This window comes from Pleurodeles waltl, chromosome 12 (genome assembly GCF_031143425.1).
Source record: "Pleurodeles waltl isolate 20211129_DDA chromosome 12, aPleWal1.hap1.20221129, whole genome shotgun sequence".
In the NCBI taxonomy this organism is placed as follows: Eukaryota; Metazoa; Chordata; class Amphibia; order Caudata; family Salamandridae; genus Pleurodeles; species Pleurodeles waltl.
Window position 1 is genome coordinate 417783503 of NC_090451.1, and position 18161 is coordinate 417801663.

Genomic DNA, 18161 nt, shown 5'->3' on the forward strand with positions numbered 1-18161 from the left:
TGAGTTGGAGTCAGGTGCCACAGACATCGGTGACACGGCGTTCTGGACTCGTGTTGTGGTGGGACTTTGGAGGCACTGCAGCAGCATCGGGCCTGCAGCCTCGGTTACAGTTGTTGCACTCAGCTGGGACCACCGCTCTGGGGCAGGGAGTGGTGTGGGGTCAGAGAGTGGCACCGGACCCGAAGATGGTCTGGAGGTCAATGCACTTGTTTCTTCCTTCATACACCAGAACTCACTCCCCCAAGGGCCCAGGAACTGTATTTGGGGCCACTTGGCAAGTCAGGACTCTCAGCAAGAGATCCCAGGTGCTGGCAGGTGAAGTCTTTGATGTTCTTGAGACTTTTTAACAAGAGGCAAGCTCAGTCCAAGCCCTTTACGAAGCTTTGGAATCAGGATGGAGAAAGTCAAATCCAGTCCTTTCACCTTCAGGACAGAAGCAGCAGGCCAGCACAGCTAAGCAACAGGCAGAGTGGCAGTCCTACTGCATCCAGCTCTTCTTTCTGGCAGAATGTCCTCAGTCCAGAAGGATTCTAAATATGTGGGGCCAGAGGTCCAGTACTTATACCCCTTTCTGTCTGTGAAGTGGGTAAATTCAAAGAGAAGTCTTTGCAGTGCACAAGACCCTGCCTTTCCCTGCCCTAGCCCCACACACACTCGGGGGGGGGGTGAAGACTGCTTTGTGTTAGGCGAGGCACAGCCCTATTCATGTGTAAGTATCAGCTCCTCCCACCACTCGAGGTCAGGAAGACCCATCAGCCTGGTGATTGGCCATCAGGCTATGCAGAGCACACCTTAGCTCCCTTTATAAGACTGTGTAGAGTCATCCTGACCCAAATGTGTATTCCACAGACAGGTAAAGGCACACAATGGCTAACCAAGAAAATGCCCACTTTCTGAAAGTGGAATTTTCAAACTTACAATTCAAAAACCAACTTGACAAAAAATGCATTTTTAAATTGTGAATTCAGAGACCCCAAACTCCAGCTCTCCATCTGCTCCCAATGGGAAATTACACATAAAAGATATTTCAAGGCAAGCCCCAAGATACCCTATGGCAGAGATAGTCCTTGCAATAGTGAAAAATGAATTTAGTAGTATTTCACTATCAGGATATGTAAAACACACCAGTATATGCCCTACCTTTTAAATATACTGCTCCCTACCTTGGGCCTACGTTAGGGGTGGCCTACATGTAGTAAAAGGGAAGGCTTGGGCTTGGCAAGTGAGTGTACTTTCCAGGTAAAAGTGGCAGTGTAACCCTGCACACACAGACACTGCAATGGCAGGCCTGAGACATCTTTGCAGGGCTGCTCCTGTGGGTGGCACAATCAGTTCTGCAGGCCCTCTAATAGTGTTTGATTTAAAGTCCCTCGGCACTCCTGGTGCACTGTACTAGGGACCTACTACTAAATCAAATATACCAATCATGGAGAAACCAGTCACTGATACAATTTAAACAGGGAGCACTTGCACTGTAGCACTGGTCAGCAGTTGTAAAGTGCCCACAGACCTAAATCCAGCAAGAACGAAATGCAGCACACAGTGAACAACAGGAGGTCAGAGACAAAAGGTTTGGGGATAACGCTGCAAGAAGGGCCATTTCCAAAAATACTGTGCTGTTAAGTCCTGATATTTGGTTTCTTAAATAGTGTGAGGCCATCAGCATTACATTTGGGATGTGATTTATGATTTGCCAGTCTGGGAGCTAGTTATGGCACGCTTTACTAATTACAACTGTCCAACTACAGGGGGATGATCTTGTTTAATGATCATCCCCTCACTTTAACTGTAGATTTAAATATATTTTTACCTATTTTATTTAAATAGGAGTTATTAGACCTGTCAGCCTTAGAGTGGTTTGCCCCAAAACGTTTTACCTTCCTCCCCTTATTTTTGCTGATCTTGGATTTGCTGGGCTAGGACTCTTCACACTCTACCACTGCTAACCAGTGTTAAAGTGAACACACTCATTCCTCAAAACATGATAAGATTGGCTTACCTCAATTGGTATACCTAATTTACTTGTAAGTCTCTAGTACAGTGGTTCTCTCTGTACCCTGGGCCTGCAACGTAAATGCTACTTGTGGGTCTGCAGCACTGATTGTACCAACCAATTAGGTAGCATATAAACATGCCTCAGGTCTGCAATTGCAGCTTGTGGGTGTAGTTTTAAACTGCAGTTTTGACCTGGGAAAATAAATCTTTTACCAGGCTTAAAACTTCCTTTTTAATACATATGAGCCACCACTAAGGTAGGTTCCTGACAGCCCAGGGTGCAGTGTATTTAAAATGCAGGACACATACTTTTACGTTTTCCATGTCTTCCAAACTCTTAAATTCATTTTTCACTACTGCAAGGCCTGCCTCTCCCATGGGCTAACATTGGAGTTACCTTATTAGATTTAGTAAGTGTGAGAAAGTAGCCTCTTTCTAGCCTTGTTACCCCCACTTTTGGCCTGTTTGTGAGTATATGTCAGGATGTTTTCACTGTCTCACTGGGATCCTGCTAGCCAGGGCCCAGTGCTCATTGTGAAAGCCCCTATGTTGTCAGTATGTTTGTTATGTGTCACTGGGACCCTGCTAGCCAGGACTCCAGTGCTCATACGTTTGTGGCCTATATGTGTTCCCTGTGTGATGCCTAACTGTCTCACTGAGGCTCTGCTAATCAGAACCTCAGTGGTCATGCTCTCTCTTTACTTCCAAATTTGTCACTAACAGGCTAGTGACTAAATTTACCAATTCACATTTGGCATACTGGTACACCCATATAATTCCCTAGTATATGGTACTGCGGTACCCAGGGTATTGGGGTTCCAGGAGATCCCTATGGGCTGCAGTATTTCTTTTGCCACTCATAGGGAGCTCTGACAATTCTTACACAGGCCTGCCAGTGCAGCCTGCGTGAAATAACGTCCACGTTATTTCACAGCCATTTACCACTGCACTTAAGTAACTTATAAGTCACCTATATGTCTTACTTTCACCTGGTGAAGGTTGGGTGCAAAGTTACTTAGTGTGTGGGCACCCTAGCACTAGCCAAGGTGCCCCCACATCATTCAGGGCAAATTCCCCGTACTTTGTGAGTGCGGGGACACCATTACACGCGTGCACTGTACATAGGTCACTACCTATGTACAGCGTCACAATGGTAACTCCGAACATGGCCATGTAACATGTCTAAGATCATGGAATTGTCCCCCCAATGCCATTCTGGCATTGGGGGGACAATTCCATAATCCCCCAGGTCTCTAGCACAGAACCCGGGTACTGCCAAACTTCCTTTCCGGGGTCTCCACTGCAGCTGCTGCGGCTGCTGCTGCCAACCCCTCAGACAGGTTTCTGCCCTCCTGGGGTCCAGGCAGCCCTGGCCCAGGAAGGCAGAACAAAGGACTTCCTCTGAGACAGGGTGTAACACCCTCTCCCTTTGGAAATAGGTGTCACGGCTGGGGAGGAGTAGCCTCCCCCAGTCTCTGGAAATGCTTTGATGGGCACAGATGGTGCCCATCTCTGCATAAGCCAGTCTACACCGGCTCAGGGATCCCCAGCCCTTCTCTGGCGCGAAACTGGACAAAGGAAAGGGGAGTGACCACTCCCCTGACCTGCACCTCCCCGTGGAGGTGCCCAGAGCTCCTCCAGTGTGTTCCAGACCTCTGCCATCTTGGAAACAGAGGTGTTTGTGGCACACTGGACTCCTCTGAGTTGCCAGTGCCAGCGGGTTACGTCAGAGGCTCCTTCTGATAGTCTTTTACCTCTCTTGGTAGCCAATCCTCCTTCCTTGGTAGCCAAACCTCCTTTTCTGGCTATTCAGGGTCTCTGCTTTGGGGAATTATTTAGATAACAAATGCAAGAGCTCACCAGACTTCCTCTGCATCTCCCTCTTCACCTTCTGCCAAAGGATCGACCGCTGACTGCTCAGGACGCCTCCAAAACCGCAACAAAGGAGCAAGACGACTACTAGCAACCTTGTATAGCTTCATCCTGCCGGCTTTCTCGACTGTTTCCAGGTGGTGCATGCTCTGGGGGAAGCCTGCCTCATCTCTGCACCAGGAGCTCTGAAGAAATCTCCGTGGGTCGACTGAATCTTCCCCCTGCAACCGCAGGCACCAAAAGACTGCATCACTGGTCCTCTGGGTCCCCTCTCAGCCCGACGAGCTTGGTCCCTGGAACTCAGCAACTCTGTCCAAGGGACTCCCACAGTTCAGTGACTCTTCAGTCCAAGTTTGGTGGAGGTAAGTCCTTGCCTCCCCACGCTAGACTGCATTGCTGGGTACCACTTGATTTGCAACTGCTCCGGCTCCTGTGCACTCTTCCAGGATTTCCTTTTTGCACAGCCAAGCCTGGGTCTCCGACACTCTAAACTGCAGTGCACAACCTTCTGAGTTGTCCTACGGCGTCGTGGGACTCCCTTTTGTGACTTTGCATGGACTCTCGTTTACTCGTCTTCCAAGTGCCTGTTCAGGTACTTCTGCGGGTGCTGCCTGCTTCTGTGAGGGCTCTCTCACTTGCTGGGCACCCCCTCTGTCTTCTCCTCCAAGTGGCGACATCCTGGTCCCTCCTGGACCACAGCAGCACCCAAAAACCTTTACCATGACCCTTGCAGCTAGCAAGGCTTATTTGCGGTCTTTCTGTGTGGGAACACATCTGCAAGCTTCACCGCGACGTGTGACATCAATCCTCCAAAGGAGAAGTTCCTAGCTCTCTTCTTTCTTGCAGAACTCCAAGCTTCTTCCAATAGGTGGCAGCTTCCTTGCACCCTCAGCAGGCATTTCCTGGGCTCCTGCCCACTCTCGACACAGTCGGGAATATTGGACTTGGTCCCCTTGTCTTACAGGTACTCAGGTCCGGAAATCCACTGTTGTTGCATTGCTGGTGTTTGTTCTTCCTGCAGAATACTCCTATCACGACCTCTGTGCTCTCTGGGGGTAGTAGTTGCACTTTACACATATCTTTCAGGGTCTTGGGGTGGGCTATTTTTCAAACCCTCACTGTTTTCTTACAGTCCCAGTGACCCTCTACAAGCTCACATAGGTTTGGGGTCCATTCGTGGTTTGCATTCCACTTTTGGAGTATATGGTTTGTGTTGCCCCTATACCTATGTGCTCCTATGGCAATCTACTGTAACTTTACACTGCTTGCACTACTTTTTTTGCTATTACCTGCATAATTTTGGTTTGTGTACATATATCTTGTGTATATAACTTATCCGCATACTGAGGGTACTCACTGAGATACTTTTGGCATATTGTCATAAAAATAAAGTACCTGTATTTTTAGTACTTCTGTGTATTGTGTTTTCTTATGATATTGTGCATATGACACCAGTGGTATAGTAGGCGCTTTACATGTCTCCTATCTCAGCCTAAGCTGCTTTGCCATAGCTACCTTCTATCAGCCTTAGCTGCTAGAAACACCTCTTCTACACTAATAAGGGATAACTGGACCTGGCACAAGGTGTAAGTACCTCTGGTACCCACTACAAGCCAGGCCAGCCTCCTACAGTAAGCTGTAATTTCCAATTGGGAACAGGTAAGCAAATCATGTTTGGTGTCTTTGGATCTGTAATGACGAACCCTATATTATTGTGAAGTTGGATTTTAAATTAAAAATTTGAAGATGCCACTTTAAGAAATATGGCCTATTCCCTGCCTTAGCCTTTTGGTTTCTGCAGCATGTCTCTGTGTCACATGGATGAGTGTAGTTGGTGGTTGGGCTTTGTGTATTGCTCCTAGACAGCAACACACAATAGAGAACTTAAGTGTGCCTGAATGGACCATCACTGGTATGATGGGAGGGAGGAGCTCAGCACAGCTCCACTTACACTTCAATAGGTGATGTCTTGCTTCCATGCAAAGGCCTCCATACCCCTGTAGTTATTCTGGAGCTAGCACAGAGAAGGCAGGATGCCTAGAGACTTCAAAGGGCATTTCTAGAATATTCTACCACCTTCCAGCTGAAGGGCACCAGGTAAAAATGTTGGACCTCAGACACTACCTCTTTAGTACACTTCTGGACCTGTGGATAATCCGATAGAAACAATGACTTCTGTGCTGCTGAAAGTCCTGCCACTCCGCTGGACTGCAGCTCTTAAGGCCTGCATCCCTGCTGTGCTGACCTGCTTCCAGCTGCTCCATTGTCTGGGTGAGAAGGACTGAACCTGCACCAAAGGTTACAGAGACATTATAGTTATGAAATAGATTTAAAAAAAACATAGAAATTCTCTGAAAAAAACAAAGGTTAGAGGGACGTTATAGTTAGGCTCACATTTCAAGCAAACAAAACCACAGAAATTCAGCAGTTATAGTTGGAGTTACCTCAAGTAACTATAACTCGTGCCCTAAGGTAACTATAACACCCGCCCCCGCCATGCACAGTTTTTTCCTAAAATGTTTTACTGCAAATATTACATTGACATGATCAAGGATGTTATCAAAGATGTCATGGGTGCTGTAATTGTTGGGGTTATTAGCAATGCATGAAAAGGGCGTGAGTTAACTATAACTATAACTGGTGAATATCTATGGTTTCATACGTTTAAAGTGTGAGCCTAGCTATAACGTCCCTGTAACCTTTGTTTTTTTCAGCAAAAAAATCTCTCTCTCTCTCTCTCTCTCTCTCTCTCTCTCTCTCTCTCTATATATATATATATATATATATATATATATATATATATATATGTATATATAAACAACAGAGGACAAGAGGACAAAAAACACTTTTTTTTTTTTAAATTAGTCGCAATCAGCATGCAAATCATAGCCGGTTTCATTGAAGTTTGGCAAAGTGTCATGCATGTTCGTTAAACAACACTAAATTTATTAGCATTTTTGTGTGTGTAAAATACAGCTGAACCATCACTGCAGAGTCAGCGTGCACGTTTTAGTCTGCTTTTTTCCAGGGAAGAATGAAGTTCTGCAACAATGTTAGCGACTCAAAATTTACCCCTAAATATCATCTATAAATGTAATTGTAAATTTCAGTGTCACTTCTTTGAAACAAAAAACATACCCTTTGGCTAATTGTGGAAGACTTTATGAGTACTGTTTTAAATATATTCCATATTTCGATCCCCGTTATAGTTCAGCCAAGGTGCAAGACGTACTGCTAATATTTTCAAACTAGTCAAAGCTGGAATTCACAAACATCGGTCTTTTTTTTAACGAATACTGGACTGTGAACGTTCTTCAAAGATCCTCATGTTCAGCTCAGTGACCAGTTATTGGTGAATTAGTGACAAAAAACAAAGGTCTAGCTGCTTGAGAGTTTAAAAGACGGACCGACCTGTCATCATCATCATGTTACACCAAAGTGACATCCTCCGATCGAGAACTTTAGGTTGTGTTGTTAAACAAATGCCGAAAATTGGAATCACCATCCATTCTGACGTATCTATCGGCTACCAATTAGGAGCCCCCTGACCTTAGGGATCATTTCCACAGTAGCGGATGTAAATGTTAAGCGGTTGCTGAGAGAGTGGACTTGCCCCCTGGTAATGTAAACCGTCAAGCAGATTACACTTTGACCACACCACCGTAAACTGCCTTGCTTGTGTAATAGCCAATAAACTATGTAGCTGTGTTTCCACTGATTGAAAAAGACATTCATAATAAATTATTATTCTTTTCTTGACAGTTGCCAAAATGGTTTAGGTTTAGTAAAACAACTGTTATCAAATGCACAAATCCAGGCTCAATTATAGGGTAATTGGCTACAAACACAAAGAGACTCATTTACAAGCCTCTTGTGCCGCTCTAGAGTCATTTTTTTAAGCTACTGCGGCCCAAAACAGTCCCCCACCCGGCTCCATATTTACAAACTGGTGCAATGTCACCATTGCACCAGTTTGTAAACTCTTGAGCCACATCATACTTGCGTCAGGTATAATATATGCAAGGGATGTGCTCTCTGTCAGGGAGGCGGAATAAAATGTAGTGAAACGTACAGCACCATTCTAGTGTAATTGTTGAACGCCTGCCCATGACAGGCGTTAAACTGACGTTAGGCTCTTTTCAATGGGCCTTCACGATCTTTGCTGGACTAACGTCAAAATTTTTTACGCTAGTCCAGCCAAGCACCACAACTGCATCAAAAATGTTGACGCCCTTGTGCTACCATGGTGTCATTAGGGGGGCGCAGGGTGATGAAAGGAAACTGGCACATTGGAGACTATGTGCCAGGTCCTTGTAAATGAGGCCCAATGATTTCAGGGCCTCATTTACAACAGGCCGGCACTGCTGAAACGTCACTTTGTGACCTTCACGAGGTGCAGACCTCTCATTCATATCTATGAGGCAACGCAATGAAACCCTGCGTGGCTCTGCATGGCCTTATAAATATGGAGTAAAGTTAGGCAGTGCAAAGCATTGCCTTGCCTTACTTTATGTGCATGGCGGTGGGTTTTGACACATTCATAGATTTATAAAGATCTGTAAACTAATAACTTTATTTCTCATTTATTTTTCCTCTTTCTACGTGTGCTGCATTCTGCCACACACATAGAAAGAGGAAAACACCTCCATTGATTATTTTTGTGTTGAAGGTGTCACTTCCTGCACAAAACAATCCTGCCAACAAAGCAGACACCCTTTCAACATGGTGCAAGGGTGCCTGCGTTGGCTCTGGGCACCAGCGCAGGCAGAATTTACAGGAATGCTCAGCAAGAAGCCTTGCAACGCTGCCCCTGCACCAAAAAGTTGTAAATTAGGTCCTCAGTTTATAAGACAAGCACACAATAAGTGATCATTTTTAATATGCCAAGTGACAAATATATAAGATATTTGAAACACATTTGTACCATAGTCTCACCTCTCCTTTTTGCATTTTATTGTGGGATTTCCTTAAAAAATTAAGGTATGCATGTTATGATCATACATAATTGGCTCTCACAAAACAGAAAGAAGTCATTCAATTTTTTACAAGGGGGTAATCCATTGAAATGAGTGAATCCCTGATGGGATTTTAGAAACTCGTTTGGAGGTGGAAATTTAGCACCTCCATGCAAATTGTGAAGATGAATAATGATCCTAGGAGCAGATTGGGCCCCCACCTGGGAAGGGATGGTACGTGGACAATTTTCAGATTCAGAACAAGGTGTAGGATGGAGGTTCATATGAGCAAAGTCTGTGCACAAAACCATTAGGATAATTTTAATACATATTCAGAAATTTAAGAGAAATACCAGTATGATAGGTACGATGTACAACCTGTTCTTATCTCCAGCAAACTCAGTGGCAGATTTACAGAATACCTCAGCATACATGTGCTCAGACTCATGCTGTGTCTGTACTGTAGATACATCTGCTATAATATTGTCTATGATGCTATTTGGCTCAAGGGTAGGTCGCTCCCCCTGCCGCTGCAGCTCCTCCAGGTTCCTGAGTTCCTGAGACCCACCTCACAGTAAGTACCCCCCCCTCCCAGCCCCTCGCTCTGCCCCGCGCTACTCACCCTCTCTCCTGCTCCTGCTTCTTTTCTTCTTTTCTTCTTCTCTGTTCTTCTGTTCTTCCTCCTCGCTCCTCGTCTGTAATCTTCTTCTGTACTCTTCTTTCCCCCGTCTTCACTCTTCTCTTCTTCCTCATCTTCTTCTGTGGTCTTCTGCCCTCTGTTCTTCGTTTTCTGTATCTTCTTCTGTGTTCTTCTGTGTTCTTCTGTGTTCTTCCGGTCTTCCTTTCTTCTCTCCTTCCGGTCTTCTGATCTTCCTTTCTTCTCTCCTTCCGGTCTTCTGTTCTTCTGTTCTTCTTGTCTTCTGTTCTTCTTGTCTTCTGCCTTCGGCTCTTCTGCCTCCTCCGTCCTCTTCTCCCTGCGCCTGCCCTCCTGCTCCTGCCTCATCCCCCTCCCCCACTCGCATCCCCCTCTCTATCTCCCCTATCTAACCCGTTCACTATCTACCTCCCTCACTCCTCCTATCTACCTATCTCTCTATCCCACTATCTAACTCCCTCACTCTCCACCTCCTCCTATCTTCCTATCTCTCTATCTATTTCCCTATCTATCGATTTCCCTATCTATCCATTTTCTCTATCTATTTCTCTATCTCCCCCCTCCCTCACCCCCTCTATTACCTATCTTCCTATCCTCTCACTCTACCTCTCACCCTCACCCACCTCTACAACCCCCCCTCCCCTATCTTCTCAACCCTACTCCTATCTTTCTCCCTTATCTCCTAAACCTCCTAACACTCACCCCCCTCCACCCTTAAACCCCCCTCCCCCAGCTCTTCTCACTATACCTGTCCCCCCCTCCCTCGCGCATTCCCGCCGCGACCTCCTGCACGCCCCCGCCCCCCAGCTCCCATTCGCCCCCACCTGACCCCTCCCCCCCTCCTACCTCATATGGCGGCCGCTGCGCGACACTGGTAGCGACCCTTGACCCAAGGGTAGGTCGCTTCCCCTGCCGCTGCAGCTCCTCCAGGTTCCTGAGTTCCTGAGACCCACCTCACAGTAAGTACCCCCCCTCCCAGCCCCTCGCTCTGCCCCGCGCTACTCACCCTCTCTCCTGCTCCTGCTTCTTTTCTTCTTCTCTGTTCTTCTGTTCTTCCTCCTCGTCTGTAATCTTCTTCTGTACTCTTCTTTCCCCCGTCTTCACTCTTCTTCTCTTCTTCCTCATCTTCTTCTGTGGTCTTCTGCCCTCTGTTCTCCGTTTTCTGTATCTTCTTCTGTGTTCTTCTGTGTTCTTCTGTGTTCTTCCGGTCTTCCTTTCTTCTCTCCTTCCGGTCTTCTGATCTTCCTTTCTTCTCTCCTTCCGGTCTTCTGTTCTTCTGTTCTTCTTGTCTTCTGTTCTTCTTGTCTTCTGCCTTCGGCTCTTCTGCCTCTTCTGTCCTCTTCTCCCCGCGCCTGCCCTCCTGCTCCTGCCTCATCCCCCTCCCCCACTCGCATCCCCCTCTCTATCTCCCCTATCTAACCCGTTCACTATCTACCTCCCTCTCTCCTCCTATCTACCTATCTCTCTATCTCTCAGTCCCACTATCTAACTCCCTCACTCTCCACCTCCTCCTATCTTCCTATCTCTCTATCTATTTCCCTATCTATCGATTTCCCTATCTATCCATTTTCTCTATCTATTTCTCTATCTCTCCCCCCCTCCCTCACCCCCTCTATTACCTATCTTCCTATCCTCTCACTCTACCTCTCACCCTCACCCACCTCTACAACCCCCTCTCCCCTATCTTCTCAACCCTAATCCTATCTTTCTCCCTTATCTCCTAAACCTCCTAACACTCACCCCCCTCCACCCTTAAACCCCCCTCCCCCAGCTCTTCTCACTATACCTGTCCCCCCCCTCCCTCGCGCTTTCCCGCTGAGACCTCCTGCACGCCCCCGCCCCCCAGCTCTCATTCGCCCCCACCTGACCCCTCCTACCTCATATGGTGGCCGCTGCGCGACAGTGGTAGCGACCCTTGACCCAAGGGTAGGTCGCTTCCCCTGCCGCTGCAGCTCCTCCAGGTTCCTGAGTTCCTGAGACCCACCTCACAGTAAGTACCCCCCCCTCCCAGCCCCTCGCTCTGCCCCACGCTACTCACCCTCTCTCCTGCTTCTTTTCTTCTTTTCTTCTTCTCTGTTCTTCTGTTCTTCCTCCTCGCTCCACGTCTGTAATCTTCTTCTGAACTCTTCTTTCCCCCGTCTTCACTCTTCTTCTCTTCTTCCTCATCTTCTTCTGTGGTCTTCTGCCCTCTGTTCTTCGTTTTCTGTATCTTCTTCTGTGTTCTTCTGAGTTCTTCCGGTCTTCCTTTCTTCTCTCCTTCCGGTCTTCTGATCTTCCTTTCTTCTCTCCTTCCGGTCTTCTGTTCTTCTGTTCTTCTGTTCTTCTGTTCTTCTTGTCTTCTGTTCTTCTTGTCTTCTGCCTTCGGCTCTTCTGCCTCCTCCGTCCTCTTCTCCCCGCGCCTGCCCTCCTGCCTCATCCCCCTCCCCCACTCGCATCCCCCTCTCTTTCTCCCCTATCTAACCCGTTCACTATCTACCTCCCTCACTCCTCCTATCTACCTATCTCTCTATCTCTCTATCCCACTATCTAACTCCCTCACTCTCCACCTCCTCCTATCTTCCTATCTCTCTATCTATTTCCCTATCTATCGATTTCCCTATCTATCCATTTTCTCTATCTATTTCTCTATCTCTCCCCCCCTCCCTCACCCCCTCTATTACCTATCTTCCTATCCTCTCACTCTACCTCTCACCCTCACCCACCTCTACAACCCCCCTCCCCTATCTTCTCAACCCTACTCCTATCTTTCTCCCTTATCTCCTAAACCTCCTAAACCTCCTATCACTCACCCCCCTCCACCCTTAAACCCCCCTCCCCCAGCTCTTCTCACTATACCTGTCCCCCCCCTCGCGCTTTCCCGCCGCGACCTCCTGCACGCCCCCGCCCCCCAGCTCCCATTCGCCCCCACCTGACCCCTCCCCCCCACCTCATATGGCGGCCGCTGCGCGACCGCGCCGCTGGCGCGCCAGAGGCAAGCCCGTCTGCGCCCGTCCACGCCTGTCCCGCACCCAGCGCCACGACTGCTGGTCCCCAGCTCTCCCAAGCCCAGCTGACCCGCTACGACCCCACCACCCTCCACGCCCTTAACCCAGGACGCTCCAACACTTGCTTCCAAGCTCACCCCAAACGCACCCATGGACCCTTCGCCTGCAACTCCTGCAAACGCACCTTCCACCACGCAACAACCACGACCACAAGCCCACACGCCATCAACCACCTCAAGTGCATCCTAGTCAACGCTCGCTCCGTCCACAAACACGCCGTTGAACTCTGGGACCTCCTGGACTCCATAGCACCGGACGTCGCCTTCATCACGGAGACCTGGATGAACGCCTCCTCGGCCCCTGACATCGCCACTGCCATCCCCGAAGGCTACAAGATCTCCAGAAAAGACCGCACCAACCAGGTAGGAGGAGGTATCGCCATCGTCTTCAAAGACTCCATCAGCGTCACCACCTCCACCGAAGACACCCCTCTCGCCGCTGAACACCTGCATTTTCAGATTCGCACAGATCCGAAGGAACACCCTCAGAGGATCCCTCATCTACCGTCCTCCCGGGCCACGCGCCCCTTTCAGCGACGCCATCGCCGACTTCATCTCCCTGCACGCCCTCGCCTCGCCGGACTACATCCTCCTAGGTGACCTCAACTTCCATCTGGAACAAAACAACGACCCCAACACAACCACCTGCTCGCCAACCTCGCCAACCTCGGCCTCAAACAACTGGTGAACACCGCCACCCACATCGCCGGACACACGCTTGACCCCATCTTCTCTGCCAGCAAACACGTCTTCTTCAGCCACGCCTCCGCCCTACACTGGACCGACCACAGCTGCGTCCACTTCACATTCCGACGCGAGACCCACCACCTCCGCACCCAACCCATCCCTCGTCGACAGTGGAGCAAGATCCCCGAAGAGCAACTCTTCTCCACACTCGCCGCCAACCAACCCACCCTCACCACCGACCCCAACGATGCAGCCCTCAACCTCACAAACTGGATCTCCAACTGCGCAGACATCCTTGCTCCCCTCAAACGCACGCATCGACAGACCAACACCAAAAAACATCTCTGGTTCTCTGACACCCTCAAAGAATCAAAGAAAACTTGTCGCGCCCTTGAGAAAGCCTGGCGCAAGGACCGCACCGCTGACAACATGACCGCCCTCAAGAACGCTACCCGCGAACACCACCACCTGATCCGCGCTGCCAAAAGGAACTTTTTCACCGACAGACTGGACAAAAACAGACACAACAGCAGAGAACTCTTCAGCATCGTCAAGGAGTTCTCCAACCCCAGAGCCAACGCCAACGCCGTCACGCCCTCACAGGATCTGTGCGAATCCCTCGCCACTTTCTTCCATCGCAAGATTAGCGACCTCCACAACAGCTTCGGACACCAGACCCAACCAAACACCACCGAACCGGCATCCACGGCCATCACCCTCAACAACTGGTCCCACATCAACACGAAAGAAACCAAATCCATCATGAACTCTATCCACTCCGGCGCCCCTTCGGACCCCTGCCCGCACTTCATCTTTAACAAAGCCGACGACATCATCGCCCCGCACCTCCAGACCATCATCAACTCTTCTTTTTCTTCTGCTACCTTCCCCGAATGCTGGAAACACGCTGAAGTCAACGCCCTACTAAAGAAACCTACGGCTGACCCGAGCGACCTGAAAAACTTCCGCCCCATCTCTCTTCTGACTTTCCCAGCCAAAGTAATAGAGAAGACCGTCAACAAACAGCTGACCACCTTCCTGGAAGACAACAACCTGCTCGACCCCTCACAAACCAGATTCCGAACCAACCACAGCACTGAAACCGCCCTCATCTCAGTCACTGACGACATCAGAACCCTGATGGACAACGGTGAAACAGTCGCCCTCATTCTGCTCGACCTCTCGGCTGCCTTTGACACTGTCTGTCACCGCACCCTAATCACCCGCCTCCGCTCCACCGGAATCCAAGGCCAGGCCCTGGGCTGGATCGCCTCCTTCCTCTCAAACCGTTCCCAAAGAGTTTACCTCCCTCCGTTTCGCTCAGAACCCACCGAGATCATCTGCGGCGTACCCCAAGGCTCATCACTCAGCCCGACACTCTTCAATGTCTACATGAGCCCCCTCGCCAACATCGTACGCAAGCACGACATCATCATCACCTCCTACGCCGACGACACCCAACTTATACTCTCCATCACCAAGGACTCCGCCAGTGCCAAGACCAACCTACAAGAGGGTATGAAGGACGTCACAGATTGGATGAGGCTCAGCCGCCTAAAGCTGAACTCTGAAAAAACGGAAGTCCTCATCCTCGGCAACACCCCGTCCGCCTGGGATGACTCCTGGTGGCCCACGGCCCTCGGCACCGCACCGACCCCCACAGACCACGCCCGCAACCTCGGCTTCATCTTGGACCCTCTTCTCACCATGACCAAGCAAGTCAACGCCGTGTCCTCCGCCTGCTTCCTCACCCTCCGCATGCTCGGCAAGATCTTCCGCTGGATCCCCGCCGACACCAGAAAAACCGTGACCCACGCCCTCGTCACGAGCCGCCTGGACTACAGCAACACCCTCTACCCCGGGACCACAGCCAAACTCCAAAATCGCCTGCAACGCATTCAAAACGCCTCGGCCCGCCTCATCCTCGACATACCGCGCAGCAGCCACATCTCCGCACACCTGAGACACCTGCATTGGCTCCCAGTCAGCAAAAGGATCACCTTCCGACTTCTCACCCACGCACACAAAGCCCTCCACGACAAGGGACCAGAATACCTCAACAGACGCCTCAGCTTCTACGTCCCCACCCGCCTCCTCCGCTCCTCTGGCCTCGCACTCGCTGCCGTCCCTCGCATCCGCCGCTCCACGGCGGGTGGGAGATCTTTCTCCTTCCTGGCGGCCAAGACCTGGAACTCCCTCCCCACCAGCCTCAGGACCACCCAGGACCACTCCGCTTTCCGGAGACTCCTAAAGACCTGGCTGTTCGAGCAGCGATAACCCCCCTTTTTCCCCTAGCGCCTTGAGACCCGCACGGGTGAGTAGCGCGCTTTATAAATGTTAATGATTTGATTTGATTTGATTTGGTGCATTGCATACATCATTTCTACATGAATGTGAACCAACTGGTATTGTGCATTGGATTTAAAATTTCGATGTCTCAGCTGATGTCTTTTTCCTTACCGATAAAATTTGACTCATGTAGAAGTACCTAAAGAAAAGACTTCTATCGAAGATTGTCCATGTAAGCTGCTAAAGTCATCTGATTTAATTAATGAGACAGAGTAGTGGGCAGGAGAATGCGTGCATGGGACAGATAGATCATCTGGGTCTACAAGTAGGGTTGTGTGGATCACATACCAAGTGTAGCTACAGATTCCCATTCATCACAGCAAGAAAGTTTATGGTTAAGGATGCAGGTGATAATTGGATTATCTAATTCTGAGGCAGAGCACAAGGGCTAGCTTTCATTACAATATATTTTTGGCAGCACATTATGGTCAAATCTTCAGTTCTGAAGACTTAGGGGCATATTTATACTCTGTTTGTGCTGAAATAGCATAATTTTTTTTTACGCTAGTTCAGTGCAAGCTTAATTCCATATTTATATTTTGACGCTAGACCCGTCCAGCATCAAAATATTGAAGTTAACTTCATTTTTTGCTTGTGGAAAACTACCTTAAATCAATGAGATGCAAGGTAGGCATTCCCTGGCAAAAAAATGTCTCTAAGGCCCTTGCGCCTTATTTATCCTACGGTGCAAAAACACACACGGGAGGAGGAGGGCCTTAAATAATGGCGCTATGTCTGCTTAGCACCATTATTTAATGCCAGGGTCAGGGCACGCATTTGGGGATCTGTGAGCCTTTTTCCATGGTCACCTACCCACACCCACACCTGGAGGACACCTACGTATGGAAGGATCCATCCCAGGTAAGTCCAGGTAGGCATTTTTTTTTTTTTTCAAAGTGCCATGGGGGGCCTAACTTGGGCCTCCTACATGGCATGGTGCCCAATGGCCATGCCCAGGGGACATAAGTCCCCTGGGCACGGCCATTGGGCTGGGGAGCATGACTCCTGTCTTTACTAAGACAGGAGTCATGTCCAGGGGGGTTGTGCATCAAAAAAATGACGCTAGTCAGGTTAGAGTCATTTTTCTGACTTTAACCTGACTAGCGCCATTCTTTGACACACAACCTCCTGTTTCCCATACGCCTCCCCCACCCGGTTAGAGTAATTTATTTTGATGCTAATCGGGCCTTACCACCAACTAGCGTCATTCCTTAAATATGATAATCGGCTGGCTCTGTGGAATGGCCCTAGCCAGCTGTAAACTTTTTCACGCAAATCTGCTTAGCGCAGTTTTGTGTGAAAAAGTGTAAATTAGGGCCTCAGTCTGCAGGACACCTTCTCACAACTAATAGGTTGTGGGAGTGACATTTTATCTGCACCCTGCCAATGTAAATGTCATCCGCAAAGTGACAGAGATATATATATATATATATATATATATGTATATATATATATATATATACATACACATATATATAATGCATCAAGTTTGCACCCACTTGGCACCTTCCATAATAACACCCTCTTGAACATCTTCAACATCTACATGTCCTCCCATGCCAACATAATCATATCTCACAAACTCAACATTATATCCTGTGCTGATGACACACAACTTATCCTCTTCCTCTCTGAAAACTTCACCACTGCCAGAATCAACTTCTACCAATGCATGACAAGTGTCACCAATTGGATGAAGAATAACTGCCTCAAGTTCAACACAGACAAGATGGAAGTCTTGATCTTTGACAGTGACAACTCCAAATGACACTCCTCCTGGAGCCCCACAGAACTGGGACCCATTCCAAAACCAGCTGGGCATGCCAGGAATCTCAGTATCACCCTGGACAGCAAACTAACCATAAGGTCCCAATTCAATGCAGTCTCATCTTCCAGCTTCTTCATCCTGTGCATGTTAGGTAAGGTTTTCTAGTAGCTTCCCCAAAACATGAGACACACCATAACCCAAGCTGTCGTCATCAGTCAACTGGACTATGGAAACACCCTCTATGTGGGAATTGAGGCCCACCTATTTCAAAGACTACAGAATTTCCAGAACGCCACAGCACAACTTATCCTGAATCTCCCTTGTCACACCAACATCACCCCCACCTCAAAAAGCTCCACTGTCTCCTGGATAGGAGAGATGCCATTTCAAGCTTCTCACCCATATGGTCAAGATCCTGTGAGTCTCTGGACTCGCTTACATCAACCAATGTCAGAGATTCAACAAACCCTCAAGACACCTCTACCGTGCCTCCCTCATGCTGTCCCATGCCCCACGCATACAATACAGCAGAACAGGAGGATGCTCCTTCTCCTACTTTGCAGTCAAAGCCTGGAACGGCCTCCTTTTGCACCTCAGGATCTCTCCTACTGTACAGGAGTTCTGTAGGATAGGGGCCTAACAAAGGCCCAGCAAACCCCCACAGCACAGTACACTGGCATGAAAGCTCCTGAGTGTGTCCAGACGGGGCCCACCATGTAGTTTGCAGGGGGCCCCACAAGTTTCATTACACCAATGCAGTATGATGCTGAAAACCTGGTTCTTCAGCTGAAATTGAAACCCTGGAACCTGCCAGCACCTGGATACCTCCACGAGTGA